Below are 24,734 nucleotides of genomic sequence, written 5' to 3' on the forward strand. Positions count from 1 at the left end.
TGCTCCAGTAGCACAGTGGAAGCCCAGTAGAAATACTGAAAGATGGATTGGTATTGATCAGTGTTAGAAGGGTCAGAATCTGATTCCACAGCTTTCTGTGACGTAACCGTCTTCTTCTACTTCCAGAGAAAAAGGGGAAATAGTCCCTCCCGCATACTCTGCCTGTGGCAGGCGTAGAGACAGCTGCTAACCCTGGTATACTGAGTGAATACTGTATTAAAAGGCAGCACCAGTTACAAGACAGCATTTCAGCGGCGGCCACAGGGGCCGTTACCGACAGAACCTAAAAGGAAACTAGGCAAAGCTCTCAGTCCTTCTAGCAACGCTTCTGTTCCTGTTTCCAGGCTGGTGAACCCCTAAGAGCAGAGAAAGTCAATCTGCATATTGAATGTCATAAATAAAACATGGTGTTAAAGAAATCAGTGCCGCCCGCTTGGCTCTGGGCTGCTCTCGATGCTCGGGCTGCGCCTACACTGGGGAAATTTCCCAAGAACCGTTCTAAGGCCCCGGCCCCTTTTGCACTGATTAGAATGGGCCTCTATTTGCAGCCCAGTTTTGCTGCCTCAGCGCCGGAGGGATTCATGTATTCAGCCGCCCGTCCATCGTGCCGCGTCACTGCAGGGCTCCAAGAGCAGCGGGATGAGATGTTAGCAGAAGCTCCGCAGAATGCAGGGGAATCAGACCGGGTGACCCCGCTGCCAGTTGTTTTCCTGGCCCCATTAGCTAGGACCCTCTGATTACAATACGGTTTTGCAAGGCCCTCCCGATGGTTGTGAAATCTGAGTAGTAAATTCTCCCATTGATAGTGTCTGCCTCAGGCCCCATCTGGCTCCCAGCACCCCAGTAATGGAGCACCCCCCCCCCCAACGTTAATGAATTCATCCTCACCACACCCCAGTTACTACCCTGGGGTTCCAGAGGGGGAGCTGACGCAGAGAGATCAGATGACTTTCCCAAGGAGTCTGCTGCAAAGCTAGGAATTCGGAGTCCCAGGGCAGGGCCTTCACCAGAAGCTCAGCATTTCTACATGACTAGTCATGCAGAGAACCTGAAGCTAAACCCAGGCAGGCAGCAGGGACGCAACGCATGTGTTGAGGAAACATCAGCAAATCCCTCTCACCAAAGAGGCACGGGAAAGTAGAAAGTCACCTCTCCAGCTGGGGAGTGGTGTGCTGGGAAGGGGAAATGGCTGGTTTCTGAAAGATCGTCTCCAGGAGGCAGAGTGGCGTACCGTCACAGAGTGTGGGGGGAGACAAGGCCCTGCACCCCCACCTTCCTGCGATTCACCATGACTCTCAGCCAGCCAGTAACACAGGATGACAGGAACACAGTCCAAGACAGGTCTTGCAGGTACAGACAACAGGCCGCCCTCAGGTCCATCTTGGGGGGGAGGCCAGAGCCGTGTCTGGGCTCCCCTCCATTTTCCCAGCCAGCTCCAAACTGAAACTCCCTCCAGCCGTCTCACTCAGCCTCCCCCTGGCTCCTCCCCCAGCCTTTGTCCAGTTTCCCGGGCAGAGGTGTCACCTGGCCTCCAACCTCCCTGGGTTCTCATGTTACGTGCTCAGGTATCTTCCCGCAAGGCAAGTCTCCCATCCCCAATGCAGACAGCCCCAGCAACCTTCCCAGGCCAACACTCCCCCGTCCCTGCTGCGTTACAGGCACCCACCCAGTATTCAAAGAAAACATTCAGAACATTCCCACTTGGTCACACTTACACAGTCCATTACCCGACCAGTGGCCTCACTTGAGTGAAGGGCTTCCCCCATTAGGACAAAGGCACCAAATGTGCCTCCAGCTATTGGGTGAATCTAGAGCATGGTCTCTGGGAGGACCCAGAGCAGGTCTCACGCCAGCTGGGCAACAAAGATTAGTTCCATTGGCACCGTTATTGCTTTATAATAGATGGCACAAGCACAGCCGCCTGCTAAACTCTGGTGTTGTTGCCATTGAAGAGATGCCAGTTCTGCAGTGTAATAGCCAACAGGTCACAGACATCTCCACTATGATGCAGAATCGTCTTCCTGCAGAATGAGCAATGTAACCAACCAGCCCTTGGGCTGGAATAACGGAGCAGCCCTGGGGAGACAAAACAAGGCAGCCACCATGTATTGTCCTCAAGTTGCTCTGTGCTCCAGGGCTGTCCCCCTGCTGTGACTCACCGATGCCAGGCTGGAATTCCTGACTCAAGGGGGGCTGGGCATGGTCAGTGAAGGGAGTTACGTGCTGCCTAGGCCTGGGACTCGCACACTGAATGTTACGGCTGCTGGTTACTTGTTCCCTGCAGCCGGCAGCGTGCAAGGTGCTGGCCAGTCGCAGGTTAAAAGAACGTGTGCATGCCCCAAAGAGTTTACAGTCTAATCATCGATGTGATGAGTGAGCAGCTTCTTTCCCTAAAGCACAGTGCCAGCTTCACCTCTTACAGCCGGCCCTCCCGCAGAGGGGGAGCCCACAGCGTCTCTGGCACCATTCCCTCTCCCCCCACTGTGACCTATAGGGAGGAAGGCTGGCCCCACGCTAAGGCACTGGACTGGGGCTCAGGAGACCTGGCCTTCATTCCTGGCTCTGCCACTGATGCCTTGGGTGAGTCACTTAAGCTATGACAATAGTCGAGGGCTTACAGCAGCGCAGTGGCACCAGACTGGGTCAGACCAAAGGTCCATCTAGCCCAGTATCCTGTCTTCTGACAGTGGCCAATGCCAGGTGCCCCAGAGGGAGTGAACAGAACAGGGAATCATCAAGTGATCCATCCCCTGTCGCCCATTCCCAGCTGCTGGCAAACAGAGGCTAGGGACACCATCCCTGCCCATCCTGGCTAATACATTGATGGACCTATCCTCCATGAATTTATCTAATTCTTTTTTATACCCTGTTATAGTCTTGGCCTTCACAACATCCTCTGGCAAGGAGTTCCACAGATTGACTGTGCATTGTATAAAGAAATACTTCCTTTTATTTGTTTTAAACCTTCTGCCTATTAATTTAATTTGGTGGCCCCTAGTTCTTGTGTTATGAGAAGAAGTAAAGAACACTTCCTTATTTACTTTCTCCACACCAGTCATGATTTTATAGACCTCTACCATATCTCCCCTTGGTCGTCTCTTTTCCAAGCTGAAAAGTCCCAGTCTTATTAATCTCTCCTCATACGGAAGCCGTTCCATCCCCCTAATCATTTTTGTTGCCCTTTTCTGAACTTTTTCCAATTCCAATATATCTTTTTTGAGATGGGGCAACCACATCTGCACGCAGTATTCAAGATGTGGGCGTACCATAGATTTATATAGAGGCAATATGATATTTTCTGTCTTATTATCTATCCCTTTCCTAATGATTCCCAACATTCTGTTCGCTTTTTTGACTGCCGCTGCACATTGAGTGGATGTTTTCAGAGAACTCTCCACAATGATGCCAAGATCTCTTGCTTGGTAACAGCCAATTTAGAACTGAGCCTGGCACCTCAGTGCCCCATCTGTGAAATGGGGGTGACTGTCCTTTCTTTCTCCCACCTTTTGTCTGTCTTGTCTGCTTAACTGTGAGCCCGGGGGCAGGGACTGTCTCCCACTCAGTGTCTGTGCAGCATCTAGCCCAAAGGGGCAGTGATTTACTGTAACAGCAATAATAAATGAAATCAGAATCGCAGCCAGTGAGAGAGCAGAGGTCTAGGGAATAGTCTGACACTGCACAGCAGTGAATTGGTTTTGATTCATTGTCACCTAGGAACTACAGCAATAACCTAGAGAAGATCGGGTGGGATCAGACACCATCCCAGGCCGGGACCATTGTCCTTGTTTCATGTGTTCATAACATTGGGTCCCAATTCCCAACTTTGACCAGTCCTTGGTGTCACACTGTGGACTCCAGCAGACTAAGTAGCTAACGCAGGTCTTCTTTAAGCATCTACACTCTGCTTTGGCCCCGGGGTGACACGTGCGTGTGTCACGGAGTCCCCGGGCGATGCTCTGGAACTGCTCCCCACAAAGCCAGTCCGGACTCCGGGGAGCCTCCTCTCCCTCGGAGCAGACTGTCTTCAGGGCAAGGAGCTCACACAGCTTCACCTCCTGGGTCTCTCCTGGGAGCATTCAGCATATGCCCCTCCGTGCGCTTCCCACAGCGAGTCCGCCCCGGCGGGGTCCTGGGGAAGCCAGAGGGTCCTGCACGCACCCCCACTTCGCAGTCAGACGTGACTCTTAGCCAGCCAGTAACACAGAGGTTTATTAGATGACAGGAACATGGTCTAAAACAGAGCTTGTAGGTACAGCGAACGGGACCCCTCCGCCGAGTCCATCCTGGGGTCCCGCGAGGCAGACAACCCTGTCTGCCCTCACTCCTAGTCCCCAGCCGGCTCCAAACTGAAACCCCCTCCAGCCCCTCCTTCTCTGCTTTGTTCCTTTCCCGGGCCAGGAGGTCACCTGACCTCTTTGTTCTCCCACACCTTTAGCATCCCCTTGCAGGGGGGAAGGGCCTGGCCATTAGTTGCCAGGGAGACAGAGTGTCAGTGATTTATGCACACTGGCCTTTATCCCACCACCTAGAGACTTAAGAAATGCATAGGGGAAACTGAGGCACCCACACAGTATTCAGAGGAAACATTAAGAACAGTCCCACTTCGTCACATCGTGTCACTGTCCTTCCTGCTCTTCCTCGGGGAAAGCGAAAGGCTGTTGAGCTGTACTGTGTTATCTGAAGCCATGCCGGGAGCTTTGCTCCTTACTCTGGTTTAGACATTAACAAGATCATCACCTGCAGCCAGGGAAAGGCTGACTCCAAACTCCAGCCTTGACAGGTACAGAAAAGAGGATTTTCTTTCTGAATATATTTCTTACTTTTAAATCTCTGCACGTAATTGCATAGTCGGATCCTGCCACTCCTACTCACCGTGAGTTGGGCCTTGCTCCTTGAGTAGCCCCATCCAGTTCAGTGGGACTACTCGCCTAGTCCAGTGCTACTCTGCATGAGTAAAGGTGGCAGCAGCTGGCTCTTAAGCAGTTTTGAAGACAGAGCCTTTCAGCTCCCTTCTGAAGGAAGCTCAGAACCCATCAATTCTTGAAGTCAAGGTGCTCTCCCCTCCTCCCTCCCTCCCTCCTGATAGCAGTGGCCCTTTGAAGTCTTGCCAGGCAAATCTCAGCTGTTTGCCTGGGTGGCGTCTAATCTTGGTTGAGAGTTGTATGCACAGCCAGTTCCTCGGATGCCATGGAAGGGACACCTTAGGACAGTAGTGAAGCCTGAGTTAACAGGGCCTAGTTTAACTAAAGAGTCACTGTACTGCTAGAGACAAGGTGGGCGAGGTTGTATCTTTTATTGGCCCAGCTTCTGTTGGTGGAAGGTACCCGCTTTCGAGCTGCACCGAGCTCTGGGGAAGGACGCAGAGCTAAATACCAGTAGGGACAGATTGTCCACCAGAAGGGGAACTGCATGTTGGAGGTGGTCATTTGAAGTGAAGTGGGCAATGGTGGGTTAGATTGTTCTGCATAAAGGGTTTGAAGTGGGCGATTAAGGGTAGCAGGCAGTGTGGTGTGTTACACATGAGCCATAAAACCAGTGCCCCTGTTAAGTCCGTGGTGTCCAGCAAAGTTAGGAATGTAAGTTGGCAGGCAGGAGCGCCGTCAGCTTTTCTGCTGCCCTAGGCGGCGGAAGGTCCCCCCCCGAAATGCCGCCCCCCCCCCCCCACAGAGGGTCCCACAGAAGGTCCCACCCCGAAATGCCGCCCCCCAAATTGTAGCACCCTAGGCGACCGCCGAGGTCGCCTAATGGGTTGCATCGGCCCTGTTGGCAGGCCTGCCTTTTGAAGATGTTTTGCAGGTTTCGAGGACAAGTATTGAAAGATCAGCTAGAGAGTGATTGCCTTGTGAAAAGTGCTCACCCCTGGGCGATAGTGTGAGTTTGTCTTTTCTCATTTTCTGTTTGAGTTCATTTGAGAGTGTCGCTATTGTCTGGTTTCACCCACATAGTTGTTATTGGGCCATTTGATGCACCGGATGAGGTGCAGTGTGTTGTCAGAGGCCCAGGGATCTGGAAAGGTGTCTTGTGGGGGGTGTTGATCACCGTAGCAGTGGAGATATGGCTGCAGGTTTTGCATCTGTTGTTCTGGCTGGGTCTGGTGCCACTTGGAGTTGGTGGGTCCTGGTCTGTGGGGAGCCGGCTTCTGATGATGAGCTTGGCAAGGCTGATTGTTTGAAGGCCAGAGGAAGGGGGTTCAGGAAAGATTTTTTTCAGGATGTGATCCCCATTGGCAACAACACTGCAAAGAGCTGTATTGCCAGTCAGTCACCCTGGAGAGAGGCTCTTTGGACACAGCTATCAACAGTCAAAAAATAACTCAAGAACAAATGATAACAGTGAGAGTCATTAACCACTGGAACAATGTACCCAGGGTCCCGGTGGATTCGCCATCACTGGCCATTTTAAAACGGGGATGGGCTGGTTTGCTAAAAGCTCGGCTCTAGGAATGATTTGGGGGCGGGTCTCTGGTCCGTGCTCTGCAGGGGGTCAGACCAGATGATCACAAGGGTCCCTGCTGGCTTGGGGAGCTAGGACCCTCTTCCCAAGCCGCTTCTCCCAGCCCTTGGCCACACACGTTCCCTTTCAGAGCCGGGACAAACTTCCTCCTTGTCTGTGGATTAATGTGCCCGTAATAAGACGGGCTTAGCCCCCCGCTCCCAGCTGTTCTGCCTCGCGCTGCCTCGCCCCAGCCACGCTCCCCCAAACCAGCGCTCCCCCCTCTGCCTGCGCCCCAGGGGTCTGTGGAGAGAGGCCGGCGGGGGAAAGTCCCTGCTTGTCCGCCCAGGGAGGGACAGTGACACCCCCGCCGGCTGAGGCGGCCCGTCCGGGCTCTGGTGAAGGGGGGGCAGGAGAAACTCGGGGCTGACCCCCCCCCCCGTGCGCTCCGCAGGTCCCAGGGAGGGGGCGGGTCTCCGTGCAGCTCCGCGCAAACCCATCGCGGGCCGAACTCCAGCCAGCCCCTGCGCGCCCCGCCTTCGGGGCTCCCGGCGCCGCGTCCAGCCGCCTCCGCCTCCCCTCCCGCGCCCGGGCAGCGCTGCCCCGCCGGCCGCCCGTGCCCCGCGGAGGGCGGGCGGCGGCTGCTTCCAGCGGCCCCCCCTTTGCCGGGCGGGGCGCGGGGTGCACAGACTCCGGCAGCGCGCACTCTGCCCGGCGCCGCCCGCCTCCAGCGCAGCCTCCCCGCCCGGCTTCCAGGTTCGTACCGCTCTTTGTCTGCGCCCTTCTCCGCCTTCCCCGGCCCGGCCTCCTGCCCGCCTAGGCCCGGCGCCGCGCCCCGGCTTGCCGCGGGCTTCAGCACCGCGGGCGCGGACAGCTCCCTGCGCCCCGGGCGCGCCGGCCAACGGGGCCCGAGCCCGGCTCGCCCGTCCCCCCCAGCCCCAGCCCGCAGGGCTCCCCACGCCGGCTCGGGGCGGCTCTCCGGCTAGCCCGGGGCGCAGCAGCCCCCCAGTCCCGCCTCCCGTCCCCTCCCGGCGCCTATGCCTAGCCGGGCGGGTTATTCCGGGGGGAGCCTTTCATTGTCCCCATGGCTCCCGAGCCTGCGGGGCGGTGGAGCTGAAACAATGGAGAAAAGGGGCTCCCTTCCCCCGCCCTCTTATGTAAGCACGGTAAAGAACAGCAACGAGAGGAGGGCGAGCTGCATCCTGGGGGTGCGGGGAGATGATGCGGGATTCCCCCGGGAACCCGCCCTCCACCCCCAGGGCAGCACCGCTGCTTCGCTGCCTCTGCAGCCAGGCCTTGCTGACGGGCCTGCTTCCAGCGGGATTGCTGAGCCGAGAACAGGGAAAGGAGGGAAAATCCTTGTCTCTCCCTGCAAAGAGGCCTGGGGCACTGCAGAGCTGCGAGGGGACGCTCCCCCCAAAACCCTCCTGACATTACGCGCCGGGCTTTGGAGGGCTGGCTCCTGCTCCCGCAATCGAGGCAGGTGTCTGCACTGCAAGGGGGAAGGGGCCCTGGCGCGCAGTGGGGCTGTCCCATGGCTAACTGCAATTCCTTTGTGCCTATTGCAGTTAGAAGGGGGTGCTGGCAAAGGCCATCTGACCACTGGCTCTTGCCAAGCCAAGAACAGGAGGCCAGGATGCTGCATGCCGCTCCAGCAGTGATAAGATTGTGGTCTGAGCCAAAGCCGGTTGGGCCGAATAGACAGACTCCTGCTGAAGTCAGTGTGCTTTGCATTAGGCCGTGGGGAAGTGCAGCTGGGGGGCTCTGTACACACGTCCTGCCTGTCTACAAACCAGGGCCCTAGAATCATAGAAAGATTATTAGGGTTGGAAGGGACCTCAGGAGATCATCTAGTCTAACCCCCTGCTCAAAGCAGGATCAATCCCCAACTAAATCCCCAAATGGCCCCCTCAAGGATTGAACTCACAACCCTGGGTTTAGCAGGCCAACGCTCAAACCACTGAGCTATCCCTCCGCCCTAGTGAGCAGAGCAGTCAAAGGGAAGCGAATCGTCCGTCCCCTGCTCCATCACACATCTCCCATCACTGCTTGTGTTCTCGGCACGGGCAGCTACAGTTCCTTGGCCCAGCCACCAGTCCTAAAGACCTCGCACCTCTTATTGTAAGAGACATCTCCACTGGCCTCGTTCTTAGGCGGTTCCCTGGTATGCAGCCTATATTCTCCTTTCCCTTAGTTCACCCCATTTCTCTTAGCGCTATCTCACTGACCCCCTACGCCCCCCATGGAATTCCTCTCCCTCCTTATTTAACATCTTCAGATACTACCAGGCACTCCTCCTGCCCCTCCACTGTCCGCCTCCTGGCCAAGCTGCACCTGCACCTCATGAACCAGTCCATCCAAACCCCATTGCACTTCCCCCAGTCCCCTCTGGGAAGTGAGGAGCGGGGTGCCGAGCTGGGGGGCACATTGGTAGCCAAGTCGCAGCATCTGGTCTTAGAAGCAGGTTGTGTGAACACAAAGTGCTTTATGCAAGGTGAGCTGCCCACCTAACGCACATGAGCAGGCCCATTGGTATCAGTGGGGTGACTTGCATGAATAAGGCAAGCAGGATTCGGCTCTGGGTTTCAGAACGGGGGGCCTGGGGAGGGTGTCTGATGCTAGATTTTTCAGAGCTATCTGGGGGAGCTTAAGAGCTAGGGTGCAGGCTTTTAACTCAGGTTAAAAGAAGGAGCCACTTGCCCATCCTCCAGGACAGAGGTGTCAAGAACCAGTGCAAGTTCTCTGGGTTGGCGGGGCATCAGCCCATTCCTGCTTGCAGAACAGTGCATCTACAAACAGAGATCAGCCCCCGAACGGTACGCCAGCAGCTGCGTCAGTGCTAAGCCCTGGTGTAATTACTTGAACTAGTGTGTGTTGAAAGCTTGCTCAGAGTGCTAGCGCTGTCCGTCGCTATCACCAGTATAGCTGGGCCAGTGCTGGAATCCAGGGGCTCATTTTCCTGTGTAGCAGAGGCCGGAGAAAGCTCATTGAAGACAGATTGACACATAACAACATGTTTCAAAATGGTCCTTGGCTGGGGCTGAGTGTTTGTTTCTTCGATTGCCTTGCGCGATAGCATTACTATTGCAATGATCCCAACTAGACACCGCTATTAACACCTCCCGGAGGTGGATGAGAAATGCAGTTCGCACCTTAACTATGCCGAGGGTTGATTTGCAGCCCTTGGCAGCCACGCTGATTGAGCAGCCCCAATGCTCTTTGTCAAGGATCTCTACACGGGAAAGGAAAAGAAACGTCATCACAGTTTCAAATCATGAGCCACCCCAGCGGAGATCAGGGCTCCCGTGTGTTAGGAACGGGCGGCAAAGTCAGAGACAATCCAAAGAGCTCACAGTTGAAACAGACAAAGGCAGGAGCCAAATAGAGGTGAAGGGACTTGCCCAAGGCACGCAGCAGGTCAGTGGCAGGAGTAGAGGCGAGATCTTCGGCTCCCCTGGCCAGTGCCCAGCCACGAGGCCAGGCTGCCCCCAGGGAAGTTTATATTCTTTCGAAAGCAGCAAAAGGTTCAAGAGGAACCAACCCCTTCAGTTCCTTGTTGCGATGCGTTATGTTGTGTTACCGCTGTGAGCTCCTCAAGGCAGAGCGTGTGTTTGTACAGCATCTAGCGCAGGGGTTCTCAAACTGGGGGGCAGGACCCCTCAGGGGGTCACGAGGGTATTACATGGGGAGTCGCGAGCTGTCAGCCTCCACCCCAAACCCCGCTTTGCCTCCAGCATTTATAATGGTGTTAAATATATAAAAAGGTGTTTTTAATTTATAAGGGGAGGTCGCACTCAGAGACTTGCTGTGTGACAGGGCCACCAGTGCAAGCGTTTGAGACCTGCTGATCTAGCGCATCTGGGCCCTTGTCCCCAGCAGGTCTCTTGGGTGCTACCATGTTATCAGTATGAAATAAGAATGAAGGTAACGAGGAGTCCGGTGGCACCGTAAAGACTAGCATCTGAAGAAGTGGGTTATTTACCCACGAAAGCTTATGTCCAAATAAATCTGTTAGTCTTTAAGGTGCCACGGGACTCCTCGTTGTTTTTGCGGATACAGACTAACACGGCCACCCCCTATTACTTGGTAAGAATGAAGGTGTGACTCGGGATTCTTCTCAGCCAGACGGATCACTTGGCTTCCTCCACTCATTTCCTAGTGTATAGACAACACAAACCTTTTTAAGAAGAAAAAAAAACCCTGAGAACTTCAGGTACAAGCTGGTGTAGTCAGAGTTTTCAGCACAGATGAGAAGTCAGGCAAATGGAATGACTGCTCCCGGAAGTGTCCTTGGGAGAGACGCAGGGAGCTGAAAGGATATTCGTCCCTGCTGCTTCAGGTCTCTTTTATTGGCTTTTCAAAGTGCCCAGCATTGGCCAACCTCTGTTCCCATAGAGCTCAGTGGGGCTGCCTGATGTAGTGAGTGCCAGCAGCCGGGCAGCTGTTCAGAACATCTGCACAGTTTGGAACTTTCATTAGCCAATGGAGGCTGCCTCTGTGCCGCCCTCTTTCCTTGCTCTGTATATTCCACAACACCCTAGAGAGGCTAAATCCTGAATACCAGGCAGTTCATTGCCTGGGAGTCTCTCAGGTGAGACCTTAACCCGTAGCTTTTGTCTGCTGGATGTGGCTGTTCATGATCCCAGGGCACTTTTGCATAAGACTTGCTGCTTGCCCATTGTCTTTGTCCAATTTCCATCTCCCTGACATCGTTGCACTGTGAGTTTTGTGGTCACTGCTCGGCCCCAGAGGTGGCTGCATTTAAGTGGTGTTGAATGTACAAAGTTTATAAAGTGCTTTGAGATCCCTCCAGATGAAAGGGACTAGAGAAATGTGATAGGTTCATATAAACATATGCACCCTATCACAAATGCCTGTGAGAACTATTTGACACTCTCCATTCAGTCCCTTGACATCAATGCACAGCTGTAAATTGGGGGCAAGTTTCAGGCCAAGGATGGGCTGGATACAGGGCGGGCAGATGGTGTGTTTTAATTGGAAGCCATTTCCCCAGAACTTAGCTGATCTGTGACCCTCTTTCCCACCCCCGAATGCTCCAGCTGTTGTGGAACTCACAGCTGATGCTGCCGCGCTGGGAGAGCTTTGTTCTGCCCCCAGGGGAAGCGTTTTGTGGAGATGACTGGCATGAAAGACCCTGTGCAAAGTTTTCCTGCCTGTGTGGTTCGTTGGCCCCTTTTCCTCGCTCACATCTCCCTGAGCTGAGTTTTTTAAAAATGCAGAGGTTTTAAAAGACAAACACGCCCTGCTTTAAAGAGCGGTTGCCCCGGGGGCGGGAAGAGGCAGCAGCTGGCAGGTCCCTAGGGACAATGAAAGGAACCTGGGAGGTAGGTATCATCTTCTGTAGCGCTGCTACATGCACAGTAATTTGACCTCCTACAGATGAAAGTGTCGGGAGCTGCAATGGAGTCTTCTCAGTAACCCAATCGTGGCTGTGCCCGGCTTGTTAATGGTGTCTCCTGCCTGTGGGAGTGTAACACCTCTTCCCTTTGTGCGTTTTCAAAGTGCAGCCTCCTATCCATTAGAGCCATTGCTCCTCTGAAGTAGCTTTTGAAACATGTTTTCCCTCCGCTCCCTTGGGTCATTTGTTTATCTACAATTTGCTGAATCTCCCCCCTTCCCCCGTTTGGAGAGAAGACTTGGTTGCTGTATTACAGATGAATATTTCACTTCTCGGGGAACCTGGCTAACCCTGTGGAAACATCGGCCTGGCCCCCCACTCTGGGCATTTGCTGTTTCTCTGCCCTCTTTCGGCTGCTTTGAGTTGCTAAAAGCCAGTGTTTTGCCCTGGGAGATTTCTCCATAGCATTCAGGGAACCAGTTGGCGGGTGATGTCACAGTGCGTTGCCGCGGTAATGGCCATGATGTTGCTAGGACACAGTGATGATGCGCTCTTGCAACAAAGCGATGGAGGAAGAGAGGCGCCAACTCCTCCCCTGTTCCTTAAAGGTGACTTTAGTCCTGGCTGAAGGTGGTGGATTGCCAACCCTGGAGCCTGAGTCCCTTTGCTTGTCCCCAGCCCAGGCAGCACCAGGGCGAGGTTCACACACACACCCCACCTCCCAGGAATCTACCTTAGCTCTGCCCTGGAAGGGCCACTTCTGGGGTGAGAAGGGCAATGGGGAGAAGGGGCCAGTCAGTGGCTCCTGCAGTGATACCACTTCCATCCCGGAGTCCCCATCAGCCCCCCTCCCTCGTCCCATTCAGGGCTCCCTTCCCGGCCAAGGCTCCCTGCGGTTCTCCCTGTCCGCACCCCTCACCATGCACCCCGACAGGCCACAGCCTCCTTTCTTGTCAGCTGAGGGTGACTCATTTCCGTTCCCATCAGCACCTGCTGCCCCTCCCCGCCCATCCCCACAACAGCCAGAGTCCCACCTGGATAACCTGAGATGCCGTCTCCTCGTAAGGGACTGAGCACCATATCTGCAGTGCCTCCAGCCCTGCCACCCCAGGGAGCATGTGAAAGCAACAGCCCATAGACACCTTGGGGCTGAAAACCCTGCTCCAGGAACCACAATCCCATTTCCACTTTCCTGGTGCTCAAAAGCCCATCAGCTCTGGCAGGTGTTTCATACGGCTCTGTCGCCGCGCAGAGCAAAGGCTGCTGTGAGAGTGCAGGTCCCTGGGGCCATGCAGCCACGCTGCTCTTACCGCTCGGTGCCTGTGCGTATTGTCACTCAGCAGAAAAGCTGCCAGTTGCTTCTGGGTCACTTACACTCCAGGGCCTAGTTCCGTTTTGGGGGCCCCAGCCTGGGACACCACAAAGGGGCTGAGCATCTGCCCTTGGGAAATCACGGCCCCCCTAAGGAGTCAGCCACCCCATGGCCACATGGGAATGCGAAGGCCGAGGCTCCTCGCTTATCTTCCACGACTGGCCCCTTTGGTGTCTTGAGTCGCTCCATCCCCCCCACCAGGGAGCCTCCCTGCAGAGAGCTCGGCCTTGCTTCTGAGCGTCATGTCATAACACATGTCACACTGATAGGAGGAGACACAAAATGATTGCTCCAAATACCTGTGCTGAGCTGCAGTGGCTGTGCAAGCAGGAGAAACTGTCAACACCCTGATTTAGGCCTTGTGCCAACACAAACACAGCTTCCCCCCAGCCTGTCCTCGGAGCCACAAGGTCTGTGCTGCGCCCCAGCTTTTAAACAGTCCCTTGGAAGACCCCCAAGGGGTCCCACTCTTCCTTCGGGGTAGGCCTCGTGGCCTCACCACCTCAGGCTGAGCCGCCTCCGGCTTCACCCCGTGAGCTCTGACCGGCAAGCCCAAGTGGGACAGACCCCAGTCAGAGATTGTCACACTCCTCGGGGACCTCCACAAGTACCTGTAGTGACAACGGGCAGCGGCTTCAAAGCAGAGGAGGGTTTATGAGTCAGCTGGAAGGCAGCACTGGGAGTGTAGGTTAGCGCAGAGAAATAAAGGTGAGGACAGAGTCCGGCTGGCCAAACCAGAGCAACTCGCTGCAATCCACTCGAATGCAGGCTCCGGCCCGTTGTCAGACCGAGGTGAGAGCAGCTCAGCCTCTTCCAAAAGCCCACTGTGATCCCGGTGCCCTGACACCGCTTCCCTTCCCTCCTGAGAGGTGGGGAAACCTCCTTCCTCTCGGTGGTTGGTTGCTAGGCGTCAGCGTTCTGCCCCTCGTAGTTTTCATTGTCATCTCGGATTTTCCATTGCTCTGGGTGGGCCTCAGCCAGTCCTGTAATGACCCATTCGGTCCTCCCCAGACCATTAGTGACACCCCCACCCCCATGTCTCTTGCACTTCCCCACAAACAAGCTCAGGCCAGGTCTACACTCAAAAGTTATTGCTCCGGGGTGTGAAAAATCCCCACCGCTGAGGGCTGTAGCTGTGGACAGCGCTATGTCAGTGGGAGGGCTTCTCCCGTCGCCATAGCTACCGCCTCTCGGGGCAGTGGCTTAGCTACCCCGACAGTAGGAGCCTCTTCACCCAGCCGCGGCAGTGTTTTAGGTGGAGACTTGCCCCGTAGCACACACAGGATTCATAAAAAGTAGTACCCAAACATTCCCATTTTGTCGCACCTGTCTCCCACTGCTGGTCACAAACGCCTCTTCTTCTTCGGCTGTCCCTCGATGCGAGGGTGATGTCTGCCAAGGGGGTTCATTGGTGGGTTTTAAGTGGCTGAGGAGGCCAATTCGTGCCCTGCAGATTTTCCCACAGAAGTGACAGGTGTGATCTTGGAGGAGACATAGTTGTTGGCTGGACTGTTGTGCCCTTTCTTTCCTCCTGTGTCGCTTCTCTGTCTCAGGAGCACATCTGTTCTCCTCAAAGTGACCTGTGGCTTGGTGTATGGGGTGGTGCCACTATGTTCTGTTCCGCACCGAGTCCTCCCAGTTTCTTGGGTTGATATCTCCCTTTTTAAGCTGTACTTTCAGTATGTCTTTGAAACGCTTCCGCTGCCCTCCGCGAGCCCTTCTTCCCTGACTTAATGGAGAGAAGAGCACTTGCTTCGGGAGACAAGTGTCAGGCACACGTACACAGCGGCCAGCCCAGCGGAGCTGGTATTTCATGACCGGTGGTTCTATACTGCTGGTGTTGGCTGCAGAGAGAACGCCGATGTTAGTGCATCGGTCTTCCCAGCTGATCCTGAGAATCCCCCTGAGGCAGCGCTGCTGGAACCACTCCCGCCGCTTGAGATGGCGTCTGTAGGTGACCCGGTCGCACACCCATAGAGAAGGGTGGGGATGACAACTGCCTTGTGAACCGGGATCTTGATACCTGTTTGCAGATCCCTCTCACTGAAGACTCGTTTGAGCAGTCTTCCTGTCACAAACACTGAAAGCCCTAAGGAAATTCCCAGACAAAAAACTTCATGCAGTTGGCATTAGAGTTGGAAGGACCTATCCGTGCCATACAGGGGTTGTTTTTATTTTTTAAAAAGCAACAACATTCTTGTTATGTTTTTTAAACTAACAAGAATGTTATTATTTAAAAAACGACGTTTAGAAAGCCAGGACGGTCAGAGTCAATATTAAATGTCAAAGAAACCCAAGTATTTGAAAGTCTGCAAATCCATGGTTAAAGCACCCAAACTGATTTAACTCTGCCCTGGGGGGAACCAGCAATGGGGTGAACCCCAAGGCCATCACTAAAGATTGTTTCTCTTCATCACTGAGAGAAAAGCCAGGCTGCTCTCCGCTCAATCATAGCATGGTTGTGCTGGCTTTTTACAAATCTCTGCTCAGCCCTGTCGCCTCCTGACAGCCATCATTCCTTACACATCAGTGAGGTCCCAGGTGCCACCAGTTAGACAAGTGTAATTGAACACTGAACTAGTAATAACAGCAAATGCAATTCTCCTAGGGCCAGGCCATTAAATTAGAAAAGCGCCAAGTCCGTGCAGTGATGCAGCACCATCCCTAGTGCTCGCCATGGGGGATATTTGGGCCAGGGCAGGGAGATCCCCAGTTAAGATGGGCTGCAATGGGAGACAGTGGGACTTACAGCCAGGCAACTTACCTAGCTTGAAACTGGTGAAGCGAACCCAGTGCCAAGCTCCCGTAGTGCGGGCACCCTTCGTAAGCGGGAGGCATGAGTCTGGAAGCGCTCTAAGGGCTGTGCTGGGGGTGCAGCTTCTCAGTGTCCTGCCCACAGGCTGGGCGATGGGGCAGCTCTTGTAACATGCGGAGTGGGGCTCGTTCCCTGGGAAAGCAGAGGGTGGGCAGAGGTGAGGTTGGCAGCGGTGCTCTCCCTGCAAGAGCAGCCACCCTGCCACGCTAAGTCGTGCTGCCCCTTCTTCAAGGCCTCAGAGAAAGACCTTGATCCCAAACTCACCCTTCTCCCAAGGAGTCTGAAGGGAAGCAATGCGGGGAGGGGCTGCAGCTGTTACCGCCGGGGCCGGGGGGGAGGGCAGCCGCCTGAACACAGCAGCTCCACACTCCCAAGATTCTGCTTCCCTTTGAATGGAATCTGAACTCCGGCGCTCTCCGCTTCTTGCTAGTTTGTAGACCTGCCAGGATCTTGTCAGGGCCTTTCCCCGGGCTCTAGGCTAACTCCAGCTTAGCAGAGTGCTCTGGGGCTGGGGACTTTCCCTCTGACAGAGGGCGAGAGAGTGGGGTGGGCCAGGGTAGTAGATCCCTGGCATAGGGAGAGCCCAGTTCTCCATCTCCAGGAAGGCACGGATATTGACCTAGGAGAAGGAGGGGGCTCAATATAAATGGGGGGGCCCCCCAGTGCCGGGGACCTGTGCCTGGCAGGGTGGCTGAAGCAGAGAGGCTGGGGGGGGAGGGGGGGGAAATAACGAGATGCCATCCTGAGGGAGACAGCACGGCGTGGGAGCCACATGTGCTCTGCAGCCCGCTTTGCGCGCAGTGTGAGTGACGCTCCTGCCATGGTATGGAGCTGACGGATCTGTCCCAGCCTCCCTTACCCTGCCCTCCCCTTCTCTCCTCTCTAGGGCGCCGGCTGCCCCGACATGCTCTGCCCCAGCGAGGAGGAGCCGTCGTGTTAGTGCCCCGAAGGCAAGCGGACGCCTGGCTGGAGAGACAAGGAAAGGTAGGTGCAGCAGGTTCCCCGATCCCCTGTGTGCTCCCCTGCGCTGCAGGCACTTCTCCGGCCTGTCGCTGGCGCCTCGCTCGCCCTCCCTCGGGCTGGGGGAACCAGCCAGCTCCTGAGCCATCCTCCTCCCTGCAGACATCTTTCCCGGCAATGAGCCAACAAGCACAAATGCCAGGAAGCGAGGTGCAGTCGGCTGCCAGGGCGAGCGCAGTGCCCCGGGGGCTGGCGGGAACCGCAGAGGTGTTGCCTGCACGCAGAGCTCAGCAAGGAAATTACAGAGCAGGCGCCCCGGCCGAAATCAGTGCTAGGGCTCTGGGCTCCTGGGAACCCTGGGCTCCCTTCTCCTCTCCTGGGGATGGGCAGCGGGCTGGGACCTCGCCCCAAGGCTTAGGGCAGAAGAATTAGGGTGTTTTCTATGCACACAGCACGAGGGCTGGGCAGAAACGGGGGGTTCCCCTGGACATTTTGGACTTTTCATTGAAAACCTCCAAACTGAAATATTTGGGGCCCAAAACTGCTGAAAACCAACAACGAAACCAAAAGAAAGGGGGGAAGGGCAGTTTTCTGACACAGTCAGTGATTTGCAAGGAACATGACACTGGGTGGGAAAAAGAATCATGTGCTCAAAAGCCAGCCCCGGTTAAAAAAAAAAACAAAAAAGATTCAATGGGAAACTTCAGGCCAGTCGTCGTGGTGGGCAGCAGTGAGGGATTGAGGGATGGCCGGATTGGATCAGAGCCTGGGCTTGTCTAGCCCAGCATCCCAGCTCCCACAATGCCCCGCACTGAGAGCTGCAGAAGAAGGTCTAAGAACCCACCCCAGCAGCGGCGGGTATTGGAGATTGACACCCCCTGAAGCAGGTGATCTAATTGCCCTGCCAGGATGTTTGTCCTGCGTTATGATACCCATAGAAACAGCCAATCCCTTTTGGGATCTTGTTAAGTTCTTGGCCTCCAGTGAGCTCGGCATTTACCTGCCTACCTCCCCCTTCCTTTGTACATGGGTCTCCCTTTCTCCATCTAGGTATGGTACTGTGCCCATCATTGTAGTATCTGACCATCCCTCCCATGGTCCTGCTACTGCCTTTGCAAACTGTGCCATTCCTCCCGCACCATTCTGCTCCCCCCTCCCCCATATACCTGGTACTTACCAGGCCCCATTCCCCTGGTATGTGAGAGCACAACCCGTAGTGTATTTCTCCCTGCACCCCCCAGGGCTCTGGCCCTGCTAGCATCCCCATTTCCACAGAAGCCGAGAAAGACCAAGGGCCGGATGTTAGGCTCCTAACATCTGCGTAGGCTCCTAACTTCCACTGATTCCCATAGCAGTTAGGCTCCGGGCCGCAGGCTAGCACGCCGAGCATTGGGCCAGCCTTCCTCTCCGTGCAGCTGGCAGCCTGGCGCCAGTCCTCCTGGCAGAATTGCCACGCCTTGGCATGTGGTGGAAGCCGTCCTGAGGGGGCTCTGTGCTACCTGCACTGCCCCTGGGGGAAAACACTGGCAGGACATGGCTTCTGGTGGCATCAAAACCAAAGTGTGTCCCAACCCAAAGCTCAGGGCCCAGTGTTCAGCTCAGATTCAGGGACCGTGCTCTGATGGGGCAGGGGGGTTGGCCAGGGGTAAGACAAGAAGGGCCTGGCAGTGACCACTCCTAGCTCTGCTGGCAATTTGCCGTATGGTCCTGGGCAAGTCACTGCCTGTCTTTCTGCGCCTCAGTTTCCTCACCTGCAAAACGGGGATAATTGCAGCAGCCCCCATGAGGTTCCCGCGAGGGTGATGCGGAAGCTGGCCAGGGCATGTGGCGGCCCCGTTCCCATTTGGATGCCCACTGGCAACCAAAATCGAGCAGGAACCGTGCATCCGCCTCCCAGCAGGCAGCTTGGACAATCTCAGCCTGAGTCATTGGTAATGTTTGCAAAACCCTTGGAAATCCTCTTGTGCAAAGCAAGGTCCAGACACAAAAAGGGGTGTCAAGCAACCGAGCTGCGGGCCAGGGTGGGCTAGGTGAACCAGGCGCTTTATCCTCACCCTTCCCCGAGGAGCCTTCTGGATTGTTGCTTTTCCACAAAAGCAGATCTCAAAGCCTGGCTGTTGATGTTGGTGGGTGTTTGAAGCGTCTCAGGGCTGCTTGGGGACGGGAGGGGTGGGCCAGGGGGTGGGAGAGGAGCTCTGCAGTGCAAGGTCTCCAGAGAGACCCTTTGTCTGATGCGGAGAGATAAGTAAGTGGCTCCTGGTATTCTGCTCACAACTTCTCTGACTCCTCTGCAAGGCATTGTGCATGTGTGTGTGTGCCTGCCATAAATATTGATGGGCTGGCTACGGGGCAAGTGTGCATTTCTATACTGCATTAGGGATATGAATGCCATAAGAACTGCTGTGTGAGTAAGGCCAGGAGAAGCCAGGGCACTGATGCTAACATTGGGGCTGAAAGTGTTACGGCTCTTTAATGGAAAACGGAATTTATACCATGGGGGGGAGGGATAAGGAAAGAACCTAGAAGAAACCTGTAAAGTCAGAAACCCGTTAAGAGAATCATCCATACCTGCAGCAATTCCAGATCCACAGCCTGAGCTTAGCAGGGAATTTCAGAGAGAAATATCTGCTCAAAGAACCCACTTCCTGTGCAGCAAAGCCCAGGCAGGAAAAATACAGAGGGGCTGCAGTCTTATCTGTTTAATAATGCATGGCACAGACAGGCAAGGCGCATGCTGCTCTGTAAAAGCCATGAGGATGAGAAGTCTCCCCTCCGATAGATTCCAGCCACGCATATCACAGGGCAATCTAGGTGTGTGTGCCAGTCAAACTTCCTAGGCTCGGCACCGATTTGGCTGATTCCCCTGGAGCAGTGTGCAGAGGTCCCTGGTGCCACTCGCCTTTACCCCGCAAGGAAGGGGTGTGCAAAAGGGTGATGCCAGGCAGGCAGAAATCTCCCATTTCTCTGGTGTGGGGCAGCCCTGAGCATACGCAGCAAATCCAAGGGAATCAATTACACAGCGATTACAGGTGACGCAACAATGACAGGGTTTGCTTCACTGATCACCATGGAACCTGCCCGTGGGTTTCAAGGAGAAAAAGTATTAATAATAGAGAGTATTAATGAGAATAATGATTCTTAATTTCATATGTATATGACAGCAGCACTCAGCGACTCAGGGTCAGAGCCGTGTTGTGCTGGGTGCTGTGCAAAGGCAAATAGAAACCCGGGCTCTGGATGACACCACTACCTTCCACTGGGGTCAGTGACATGTGTTATTCATTAGCACACTAGTGTGGCAGTGTCCGGCAGCCCCAGTCAGGGAGCAGGGTCCCACGGCGCCGGGCGCTGCACATCCACAGACGGAGGAGCTCCAAGGAGCTTCCATCTAAGGATCAAAGGAGAGACAATGGGTCGATCTAGGCTTGGAGGAGCGTAAGGGACTAGTGAGACGACGAGCAGCAGGCACAGTGCCCCAGCTGCCAAGTCACTGACTTTGGTTTGCAGGCATCACAACAGAAGAGCGTGTGATAGGGTTGCCAAGCCTCCAGGATTGGCCGGGAGTCTCCAGGAATTAAAGATTAATCTTTAATTAAAGATTCTGTTATGGGATGAAATCTCCAGGAATACGTCCAACCAGAATTGGCAACCCTAGTGTGTGCGATTGCCCATGGCCGGGTATTATTGTATACACAGGGAATCAAAGGCATTGAGGTCATGTGACTCACTCCAGGTCGCAGGCGTGAGAGGGACAGCTGGGAATAGAACCCAGGAGTCCTGACTTCCACTTCTCTGTTCTAATGGCGTCATGGGACAAAGCAAACGAGTGTTTGTGTCTGATCAGCCTTTCAGGGCCTCACTGCAGATTGCTGGTGTCACTGGTGACCCCAGACACCAAGTATCCCAGAGGGCAAAGCAGGTTCCTCCTGTCTGCTATCGGTGTCGCAACCCGAGGAGGCGTAGTCAGGAGAGCAGAACTGAGCGGCTCTGAGGAGGGGAATGCAATATGGACCCCTCCAGGGGCTGTAAATCTACACCCCATGCCTGGGCTTCCCAGGAGATGTTTGGTGCTTCCTGCTTCCAGTTGGGCTGTGAGTCCCCGAAGGGCAGGCCCGGGTATGTCAGACCTTCTGACGAACCCCAACTCGCTCAGTGCAGGGCGGAAACCTGCCCCCAAACACTGCACGGATCCTTAGACTCCAGGCCAGAAGGGACCAGCCTGCGCATCTAGCCCCACCTCCTGCACAGCTCAGGCCGGAGACGCTGCCCCGGGGCTGCCGAACCCTCTGCTTTAGCATCAGTTCAGAAAACGGGCCAGCAGCAGCAGCAGGGTGGCGAGGTTCTCCCGAAAGAAAGGACCCGCACGCCCATTTCGGCTGCTGCAGGACTGTCCGAATCGCCCATGTTGACCGGTTCTTTTCCCCGCTCCCCAGGATGCACAGGTTCACAGACACTCTGGAGCTGAAGAAGTATGTGGTTTCAGTGATCAGTTCACTGAAACAGGGCCCAGCCTAGGGTTAAGTGTGAGCGCACCCCCTCATTCAGGTGCTCGCCTTAACGACATTGTAACCAAGTTATTCATTATTTATTGTAGAAACACTTTCCTGCCTAGCACTAAGATTCGTTTGCTAACCCAGTTGTTTACCGATTGGACGGTTGACCAGGTTGTTCACCTGATCAGGTCGCTGGCTCCTGGCTGTTCGCTTTCCTTGCCAGACAAATCAGGCGTCTTTTCACGTGTCCCAACACCTGAAATATCCATTCTACACAGTACAGCCCAGGATGGCCGAGTCTGACAAATGGCCTCTGCAGGTGTGTGACATGCCCCGCACCGTGTGCAAACACAACTCGGCTCTGGCTCCGGGTGGGATGTCACTCCACAAAATCTCTATTAGAGTCAGTTACGTTGCTGCTGCTGCGGCCACGTCTCTCTGTCTCTCACTGACAAATCACCAGCTCAGACTGAAACAGAGCAGCTGGGTGATTCTTTATTACCCCTAACCAGAAATTAAGCTGGTGATCTCCCCTGCCTGCTCAGCCCTCGCAAGAGTGCCCCTCCCTTCCCCCAGCAGCTTCTCCTATGTCTCAGTAACGGGAACACACAGACCCGGAATCAGCCAAACAATCGTCCAGGCTGTTCCGACAATGATTTACAAACAGTGCCTGCGAACAGCATCTCAGGAAACACACACATCAATAATTGAGCAGGGTGCCATATGGTGCCGCTGCTCTCCCTGTGGCCTGGTCTTCCTATGCCGTAGCCCGGCAGCAATGAGCCACGGAGCAGAAAACCCGAGCCGACTGCCAGCACAGGCACCTGGGGCGAGAGAAACACGACTCCAGGGAAGGGGGAGCCCAGCCCAGCGCCCCGGAGCACACTGCCTGCACCATGGGAAACAGGCGCTGGCAGCAAAGCACAGGCGGAGGGTGGGTTGTGTCTTTCCACGGTGATAGACATTTGCTATTGCCGATAATTGGGGGCAGGTCTCTGGCCGGTGCCGTCCCGGAGTCAGACTCAGCACAATGCTCCCCTCTGGCCTTGGAATCTACGAAGGGGGCAACCGCCCCGTTAAAAACCAGCAGCCAGTTCCTGCCATCAGCCTGAGCAGAAAGCAGCTAGCGGGGCCGGGCCTGGCCCCGTATATTACACTGAAAGCAAACGTCCATCTCTCTCTCACCCTGCCGTCCCTACTAAACCCCGGTCCTGACGTGGGACCTACAGGGGCAGCTCCACAGGAATCTGCCCAGGTGGTTGGATGGCAGGACGGGGGTCTCTGTACTGAGATCAGTGAGATCTTTGCCAGGGGGAAGGGCCCTCGGGGTTCGGCCTGGCTGGCAGAGAGACCTGGGTTGAGCCATTTTAAACAGTGAAGTGAGTTCCCAGTCTAAGGTCTGTGCCCTTGCTGCTGGCACAGCGGGTCTGCCCCAGCAACACCATTTTGCTTTCACCTCTCATCAACCCTCTCTGCGTACTCACACGCACGGCCCAGCCAGAGCGTAATTTGTGCCAGGGCTTGGCAAGGCTGAGCCCGGCACCTCTGGGCCTGGCGATTCAGAGCCCCGGCACCTCTGGGCTTGGCAAGGCTGAGCCCGGCACCTCTGGGCCTGGCGGTTCAGAGCCCGGCACCTCTGGGCCTGGCAGTTCAGAGCCCTGGCACCTCCGGGCCTGGTTGTTCAGACCCGGCACCTCTGGCCTTGCTGCATCAGTTATGAATGTAAAAACATTGCTTGAGCCCTGGCACGTAAATGTTTGAGCCCCGGCACCTGTGTCATTACAAATGAAGGCCTGGGCCCTGCACTGGCAAACCCTGCGGGGGGAAGGGTCGTGCCTGTGTAGAACAGTCTGTTCCCATTCGAAATAGGAGAATAACCAAGCCCGGGGAAACGTTTTCTCTTGGGGACGCGTTAGAGATTCCAGGGATTAGCATCACGTGACTAATGCCCGATGCATTTTCGGTTGGCTGTAAGCGTTTCCTGTCTACCCGGGCCCAGCAGGAGGGACTGGGTTGGGGCGCTCCCTGTCCCATCCTTTCGCAGCAGGAGGTGATGTGCAGGCAACATGGGAGCATTGCCAAGCGAGATGTCCTGAGCCTGCCTGTCGGTTATGCTGATTCACCCTGGTCTGACTGGGCATTCAAACGGGTGGAGATCCTGTGGGTCAGGCTCACTGAGGGGTTAAACCTCCTCCACCCCCAAGGCCCCACGCTCCTTCCCAGCCCTTCTGGAGGGAGGAGCGGCCTGTAGGGACTGGGCCCCTTCCAGCTAGGGGAGGCGGGGAGCTGCCCTGGCTACAAGAACTGCCCAGAACTGCCACCGGGGCCTGCTGCTGCCGTCACTGAACCCCCAAGTCACCCCCCCCCCCCAGCTCTGCTTCTGGGACTCACATCCCACAGCTGGCCTGGGGCTAACTGGGGCACCTTCCTCATTGCCCAGGCGTCAGGGTCACGAGGGAGTCCTTCTCCTGGGCCATGGAGCAGTCCTGGAACAGGGGGAGCAGCCAGGGACTTCCCAGAGCCACGGGATGTAGGGACCTGGCCTCCTGGAGGCAAGACGCAACCCAGAGGGGCTTGCTTGTAGGATTTCACACCACGTCTGCCCACGGAGACCAGGGCCTGGGGCCAGAGCTGCTGCCCCAGGTCCCAGGTCAGGCCCATGGGTCTGTCCGGGAAACAGGTCCCTGGTTTACGGGGTCAGTTAGAAAACAAGGAAACTGCTCTTTGGGGCCTCTCAGGCCTTCAGGCCCAACGGGACCGGCCCCGTGGGAGGAGGCAGGGAGCCCCTTCTCGCTGCCTGGGGCACTTCCCTCGAGAACACCGGGGCTGGCAGTGCTGGAGGCAGGCGGGGTGGACCTTGACCCATCGCTCCTGGGACGTCCCTAGCGCTGGGACGGGGGTGTGGGTGGCACCTCATTAATGGGCAGAGACGTGCTCCCCGGCAGTGCCAGGGCACTAGCTAGCCGGGCTCCCATCACCCCTCTTGCCCCTGGTGATGGCCCCTCTATTCACAGGAGCAGGGCCTGCCCTGGCACCCCAGGCTGCACCTGCCCAGTGCCGTTCGCTCAGCTTGTCAGTCCGGCCCCTTTCCCCAGCACCAGAGTCACACGAGGAATCTGAAGAACCCCGGTGTCCTGCTGCCTATCCCGCTTTTCTCTTTCCCCCATGTCCAGGGGCTCTTCTCCCACCTAGGCCACCTTGGGGCTGCCTTGATGGGAACCTGGGGACCAATGGCCGGCTCCCCTTCCGTTGCCTTTGGCATCACCCCATGCCCCTGCCCCCCTCAGCAGGACCCGAATCCCG

The 24,734-nt window shown here is 55.8% G+C and overlaps 1 protein-coding gene across 1 annotated transcript in view; it reads left to right on the top strand.

Annotated features, from left to right (window-relative positions):
• Nucleotides 1-7,118: 7,118 nt before the first annotated feature.
• The window catches only part of CPLX2 (complexin 2), a 60,705-nt gene continuing 43,089 nt past the window's right edge, over nucleotides 7,119-24,734 (top strand). Inside the window, exons 1-2 of the mRNA XM_026659478.2 lie at nucleotides 7,119-7,188; nucleotides 16,865-16,962. The gene's annotated coding sequence lies outside the window, so the exon portion shown is untranslated. The remainder of the gene's footprint in view (nucleotides 7,189-16,864; nucleotides 16,963-24,734) is intronic.

This window comes from Terrapene carolina, unplaced genomic scaffold (genome assembly GCF_002925995.2).
Source record: "Terrapene carolina triunguis isolate 2854851 unplaced genomic scaffold, T_m_triunguis-2.0 Scaffold629, whole genome shotgun sequence".
In the NCBI taxonomy this organism is placed as follows: domain Eukaryota; kingdom Metazoa; phylum Chordata; order Testudines; family Emydidae; genus Terrapene; species Terrapene triunguis.